Source organism: Corvus moneduloides, chromosome 16 (genome assembly GCF_009650955.1).
Source record: "Corvus moneduloides isolate bCorMon1 chromosome 16, bCorMon1.pri, whole genome shotgun sequence".
NCBI lineage: Eukaryota > Metazoa > Chordata > Aves > Passeriformes > Corvidae > Corvus > Corvus moneduloides.
Window position 1 is genome coordinate 971,592 of NC_045491.1, and position 7,790 is coordinate 979,381.

Sequence of the window (7,790 nt, forward strand, 5' to 3'; positions counted from 1 at the left end):
ACACTTGAACTTGGAGAACATGGACAACATTTCCCAATATATCCTGTGTAGTCTTATGCTTCTGTTGCCAAAGAGATAAGGTTTTAATTTTAGTCATTGAAATTTTATTACCTCTCCCAAAATACCAATTAATAATTCCCTGCTAATTCTAGCAGAAATCCTAGAGAGACTGAAGATAGTTTCCTTCTTCTATCTTCCTTTGTGCATTTGTTCCTTTATTCCCTTTTAAATAAAGAGTTTTATTAAATACTTTTATATCTACCTCATAAGTCAGGCAGTGAGGGCAGACACAGGTAGGGACCAAGTGGGAGCCTGCTTAGCAGCATCCTTTCTTCCACCACACAAGCAGTCAGTGGAGGAGCAGGAGACCAGCATCCCTCAGAGTTAGGCACTTGTGCTCCTGGTTTTGGCCACTGATGCACCTGGCTTCAGTCCAGCTGCCAGCACAGACTTTCTTCTTAGACACATCACCTGTTTTGGTCCCTCTTCTCTCCACAAAAATCATCATGCACACAGCAATGCAGAATACAAAGCGTGGCCATTTGTCCTTGCCTGTGAATGCGCGCAGCGTGTGGGGCAGCAGTGCCTCTAACCTGGCACAGGGGCACTTTCCTCCCTGAGCAGCACCACGACCCCGGGCAGGACCCCTCTGCCAGAGGCACGTTCCTGGTCCCCTCTGCCAGGCCAGGCTGAGGTCTCACTGAGCTGAGCACAGGCTCTGAGCAGCCACTCAGCCACCAGGGTCTGTAGACGGCAAAGACAACAAAGGTCCCTCCAGACCCATCACCGAGCGCTCACATTCTGTCTGTCCATCTGAAGAGCCAGAACGAACCCCGTGTGCCCCACAGGCTGCCTGGATGCCCTGAGAACGGCAGGCAGGTAATCATACCCACACAGAGGTCACACCTGAAACCACAGACAAGACCTTTGTCCCGAGTTTTCCCCCCTGGCCTTTTGCCATAACCTGGAATGCGACTGCAGCTGCAGGCCTGCAGCGAGCACCCTACTCTGCTCTCACCATAACACCCACAGCACACACCAGTGTACAAAAAGCCTCCAGCCAGGCTTGTGCTGATCCCAGTTCACCTTCACGTCAGCCTCCCTGCTTGTTCATTCTGGCTAACCTCAGTAGCAATGAAAACTAAATTTCATCAAGCACGTTGAAAAGTCCTCACATAAAGACACATTAAATGATTCTCTGTTTAGTAAGATTTATGGAAAGGAGCAACGCTGATTAATTCCTCAGGCAAGAGTAAGGGAATTTCCCTTTAGGAGTTTTATATTTTGTTGATTTGGACCATAACAGGAATATTTTTTTAATGCAGCAATGGACAGGTAAAACCAAAACTAAGATCTGTATCTGCTCCAAATAATATTGTTCACATTATTTCCTCTGGAATTTGTTTAACTCCATCATATTTTAGGGCTTTCCATTATTTAAAGCCATCACATTGAGTTATTGCAGTTGGGGGAATAGCAAAGTGCTCACTTGCAAGTAGCTCCATAGAAGAATATGACAAAAGGCAGAAGAATATGCTCAGGACACTTGATGAATAAAAATGGTTAGGACATTTTCACCAGAGTTTCATCTCATAATGGTATTAATAACTAAGTGCCTATTAGAATAATAAGAAGAGTCAAATTAGGAAACTTGGATGGAATAGTTCCAAGGGAAAAACAGTATTTTGACTAAAAATTGCCTTATTAAGTGGCTATCAGGTCATCCCTTTTTACTCCTCTTTCAGAAATTATTAGATACTGTTATAAGTTGCAAAATTTCTGCTCTGCTCTTCTGCTCAATAACCAAAGCAGATTATGAGGAGTCAGCTACACTCAGTTACTCCCGAGTTAAGACTGTTTTTGTTAAAGAAACCAGATTTATCTCTCTGCCCAATTAGTTTGTACTTATTCATGAATCTCACTTTCATTTCCTGACAACAAAATCAACACAAACTTCCTAAAATATTATGACAATCTGGTGGAAAAAAACACCCTAATAATGTTCTGTGTTGCAGAACAGACATATTTTCCTACAAAGGATCCAAGAAATCCAATGCCAGCGGGACACAAGCACGGGGTGGGAGGGCATCAGCTCAATCTGCCATTTACCAACACACATGTCCAAAGCCAATTTTCATTTGGAATCCCCCAGCTTCTTAGGCCGAGGATTATAAACCATTTCTGTGCATTTCGCAAAGCATTTTTAATTTGCTTCAGTGAAAAATTTGACTAATGCCACCAGAAAGGCATTCCTGACATTCCTTTGTATTGGAGGACTGCAACCAAGGTGTTGCCTGGGGAGCACATCTGGGGAGAACCAGCCCAGCAGGGAGGGCCATGATACAGAAAAACAAAACCAAAACACGCCCAGGGAAGCCTGTGAATGCAACAAGAGACAACGACCACTGGAAAAGATACAGCAGCTGGTTGGCTTTGTCCATCTCACGTTTTCTGTTCGGATCAATTTACTCCTCCTGAATAACTTTGGGAGGAAGTTTTGTCCAGTCTTTCATATAAAAATTATCCAGGTGTCTGATATATCCCTGAGGTTGGGGGTTTTTTTTAATCAAATACGTTTTAGAAAGTTGTTGGGATCTCTTTTCAAGAGAACTATTTGCAGTGTCTGAGCATTAAGAATATAATGTATTCATATGCTGAACACATACAGACAACACTTAATACAAGTTTCTTTGCATAATACAAAGCAGTTCTGCTGTCTTTAATGAATATTTTAGCACTGATTGAGGTAAACAAAACCAGCTTCTGAAGGACAACGTATTTCACCCTGTGTTAAAAATCTCTCTTCGATGCTAAACTGCACCCAAACTATGGTGGGTTTTTAATGATTGGTTTTCTTTTGAGGGCAAAGTTGTTCAATATTTTCCTAAGCCTGAGGTGCAGGAGCCCAGTGTGTGTGGTGTCTCTCAGGGCACTGTGCTCGCTGCTAGAGGGTCACAGTCAGGTTTTGGGCCAGAGCTTGGGTCTTTAAAAGTGACTGCAACACAGTTGAAGCATGAAATTATTTACATAAGCCACTAAACCCTCTGGCAACCCCCGTGGTATTCTCCTGCCATGGCAATTAAACTGAGACAAAAGCTTCAGGCACCCCTGCCTGACAATCACATCTTCTTCTTCACCTGCTCCACTAACCATGCTTGAGAATATGCAGCAAAGTACTGGCCACCTAAATTCTTCATTGACTGCCAAATTCCAGGTTTGGAGGGTGTTTCACAGCAAGCTGTGGAAAACAACTCAGAGAGCTTTAAGGAATGCCCAGGATGACAGTTTGAAGGCTACCTACTCGTGACATGCACGGATCAACTCCATGGCATAGCTTTTGTTGGGGAAACAATTCTGCCTCGATGATATGTTCCTGGTGACTACAAAGAGAAGTTTATGGGCTTGGTTTGTGCTTTTATTTAGTCAGAGAAGACTCACTGGCCTCAGTGTGTATCTTTTGATACACGTATTCCCCTCTGACCCTCAAGCCTTAAGCACACACACTGTGGTTTAAGAGTGTAATCCTCATCCCTCTGCTCTTTGGGGGCGGGAAGGAAGGCAAAGGCATTAGCGACCCATAAGGAAAAGTGACACAATGTGTTACTACATATTAATACTGGTTTACATAGTTAATACTAGTACCTTGCTCAGTATCATTACACTGGTTTAAAATGTTCAGAGCCACCAGAGCTTGCAAAGGGCTGGGGTGCTGGGGAGCAGCCCCCAGCACAGCCCTGCTCTGCAGCACAGCGGTGAGAGTCACCCTCTGCAAAGGATGAGCCCCTGGCATGGCACAGCTTCTGTGTTGCTGCTGCCAGAGACCTTCCCCACCTTTGTTTGCTGCCCAGCAGCCAGCTTGGCTCAGGTGCTGCTTTTAGCTCTGCAGACCTCCCTGCACAGTGGTGGTGTGTGTCCTGCTGACCCCCTGAGCTCCCTGTCCCTTCCCCAGCACCAGCCCCACCATCAGCTGCCTAGCACTAAAACCACTCATCAGAGCTCCCAGGAAGGTGAGGTGTTTCATCTTCCCCCCCATCCACCACTTTTCCAAGTACTCTGAGTTTCTAAAAACTCAACTTTTCCACCACTTGCTTCTCTTGCTTTATTTGGCTGTACCAAAATGTGGTGGTTAGATATTGCTGAGCCTTTCACTTCTCAAAACCCACCTCTGACTATTGCACATAGAGGCAGCTGCTCTGGTGAGAAACCCTGGGACATACACAGCTGTCCATACCTTGCAGCTTCTCCATGGGTGAAGAACAGCCAGGATTAGGCCTTTGGAAATGTATCCAGCTGAATGAGAGATTAAAATCATGACATTATGACACTCCTGTTAGGACAAGGCTCCCCCACAACTTTTAGGCGTGCAGGATGGACATGGTCAGTGCTTCCCACACCAGGGGGATGCTGGAAATGGAAAAAGATATTTTCATTCAGAAATAAGCCAAAACGTGTTCTGAGTGTTGGGGGTAATATCAGACCCTGTGAACCATTCATTTCACAGTTTTGAAATTCAGCATCTGTGTTTTGCAATATGTCAGTGCTAAATTCATCACTGAATATTTATATTATTTTCCCATCTCCTGATAAGCTAACTGTACAGACACAGACCACAACACGGGCTGCTGTTAGCAAGTCATAGCATGAAGTCATCTTTGATGAAATGCAGCTGTTCAGAGTCAAGCTGTCTGATCACAGTGAAGACAGACATTTTCATTGCAATCTTTCACAAAAGATGATTTAACTCAGGAGGATCTCCCTATAAATTATTCTTAAAACTGAGATAGGAATTACTTAATTGCTGTGCTGGCATGCATTTCAAGAAAAACAAAAATGAAAAAACCTGAGTGAAACATACACCATTTTCCTTTTTTTAGCTGACAGAAGAAGGGATTAGACAGCATTATGCATGCATTTCTGAGCTGGAAGTATCTATCCTAAGTCTGTTCTTGGACATAACACCTGCCAAAGGGCTGGAAACAGCCAATGCATTTATGTTTTTGGCAGGTAATGCAGAATTAGCTTTTCACTTAAAATTGTTTATAAACAAGACTTATTTTATTATCAAGGTCAAGCTGCAGAGTGCTTGGCCACTTTCATGTTGAGTTCAATACCTTAAAAAACTTGCTGCTAAAGACCATGACAGCAGCAGGAATTTAATGTGAGGGGGATTCAGACTGTACCCTGGCATTCAGGTCCCACTTTCCCAGAAAGAATAAGAGAGTGGGACTCCTCACCACACTAGAACTTTCCATGGCACTGCAACTTGCAGATGGGCAAAGCAGATTTGGTTCATTGCACAAAGTGGGGTCAAATCTCTGGCGGGCTCCTGCTACATCACATCAGCTGATGGATGAGCAAGGAGCCAGGAGAAGGAAAACGTGGAAGGTCCATGGTGTGTGGCAGCATTTAAACAGGTCTTTCTGAAGCACATGCCTTTTTCCTATAAGATGGAAAGGGTTTTTTGCATGAGTTTTTCTTGTAGTCCAATTATTCTAGTCACCAGTAGTCAGTTTTCTATTCTGTGGTTCATTTATAGTGAAATGGATGAACCATTTCCAGAGCACTTCCCTGCTTTCATAAGCTCGTACAATCCATTGTCATTAGTGAACTGTCCACCCAGCTCTGTCTGAACACTCTTGTCAGCACAAAAGGGTGGCTGGACATCCTCTGGCATCCCTTTGCATTCTCACAAGAACTCTGTTGTCGGGTTTTCCTGGCTCTGTGTGCATGCCATCAGAAATGACTCCTTGTGCCATATGGAAATTCACCTTGCAGCTGAAACATGGGCCGTGTGTTTGGTTTGGATGAGCTGCCACTGCAGTAACTGGGAAGAGAAAGATATTTTATATATATGAGCCTGTTTTAATGAGCTTGTCTGTAAGTAGTAAATGTTTTATTGGCTCTTTTATACATTCCTAACCCTTTAATTGATGTTTTTGGACTGCTGTAGACTGCTAGTAAGGGTAAAATGTAGTTTTAAGAATTTTAATATTGTAATCATGGAAAAGATTGCCATGTTATCATATGAGCAAATCTGCATAATGCAGGTGATGATTCTGCTGTGGTTTGCTTTCAGCAGCAAACATTCAGTATCTGTTCATCCTGAACCAAAATTAGTATTTTCTATTAATTCTGCTACAGATACTTCTGGTGTTTACAGTAAACACCTAACATAAAACTGCCAAAAAAAGGAGGAGGTCTTTAGACAAATTTCTGAAAGGCAAGACTTGCTCCATAACTTTTTCTTTCAGTCATACAAATCTGTGACTTAAAGGTAAGAGATAGAAATAAACTTTGTGCCCATTTACACTCAGGCATTCAGTCCCACCCTGGTCTGGCTCCAGATGTCCCAGACGTGCAGCTCACTGAGCTGTTACTTGTTCCCTTCCAGACAAGATTTGGGATATTTTGAAGACCTGCTGGTTTAGGAGCTTCACAGGTGCCTGGGCAGTTCAGATGGCCACTTCTGATTAAAGCTGACACTAATATGCAATCTGCTGTAGGATTTCCTCAGGGTGAGGAGCTTTCCTTCCCTTTGCATCCCCTCTACTCCTCAGATGCCAATCATGGCTATTTCCCAAAAAAGGGAAACATTCAGCTGACATGGCAGTAAGAGAGCCGTTCTCAGTCTCAGTTAACCTTTACAGCAGTAACACTAATTTGCAGTCTGTTCGTACTGAATGCTAAACTCTCTCTGTTTCCTGCTCTGAATTTCATTCTGTGTCAATTAGTGCTATGAAGTCAGTGTAATAATGATGTATGGTTAGCACGGGGCTGTGTCTGAGAGCGGAGAGGAGTGCACAGAGGACAGATAATTGAGATGGCGCCATCCGTGAGCTGTTCAATGCTTTGTTGAAGTTAAAGGGTCTAGAAACATGCTATAAAAATATGTTTCAACATGGGTACTGATAGCATTTAGAGGTTTCCAGCAACTTTGTTGAAAATGAATGAAAAGATCCAGCAGCTTTAAATTTATGCATGAAGGTGAAAGGACATAGACCCCTTCAAGCCATTGCCATATTTGCTTTACTGCAGAATGATGTGCAAAAAATATCCTCAACCAATAATTTCTAAGATTGCTACTATGCTTATTTACACTAACATGCAGAAAACAGCACTCAAATGAGCACAAAGTGATGCCTGCCATGTCCTCTGGCTTTTTCCATATTGCATCCATAAGCTCCTGCTGGAGACAGACAAGAAACTCTAATGAGCAAACCTGTTAAACCTGAGATCAGTGGCCACATGAGGTGCTCCAAAGGCAGTGGGAGGCAGGGCAGTGAGTTACCTCTCCCAGCACAAGGGATGCCTGGAGAATTTGGACCAGATTCAGCACAGCTGACTTGAGCCATCAGCAGAGCAAAGCACATGTGGAGGAGGAGCTGCTGTCTCACATCAGTGAGGACAAGGATACACGTGGCTTGTTCTGGGTGAGGGATGTGCTCTTGGGGCACAACCCACTCACCGTGGTGAGGAAACTAACGGGAACCACCTTTGTGTCATCCTGGCACCACTACCTAGTGTCAGACACTGCAGCCAGTCCCAGGCTGACCATCAGAGCCTTGGCTGCTGCTGCTGAGTCCTGCTGCCCCTGGTAGGTGACAGCAGAAGCAGGTCAAGAGGATGATCTTCACCGATACAATGGGAGCCACACAGGAAACACAGAAGGTCCAGCCCTTTACTTTTCCAGCCCTTTGCCTTTCAGAGCAGGCCTGGCTCTGTTCCCAGATGACTCTTGCAATAACAGGATCCCCAGTCTCCCAGAAAGATGTGCAGGGTTTGCCCTGTGC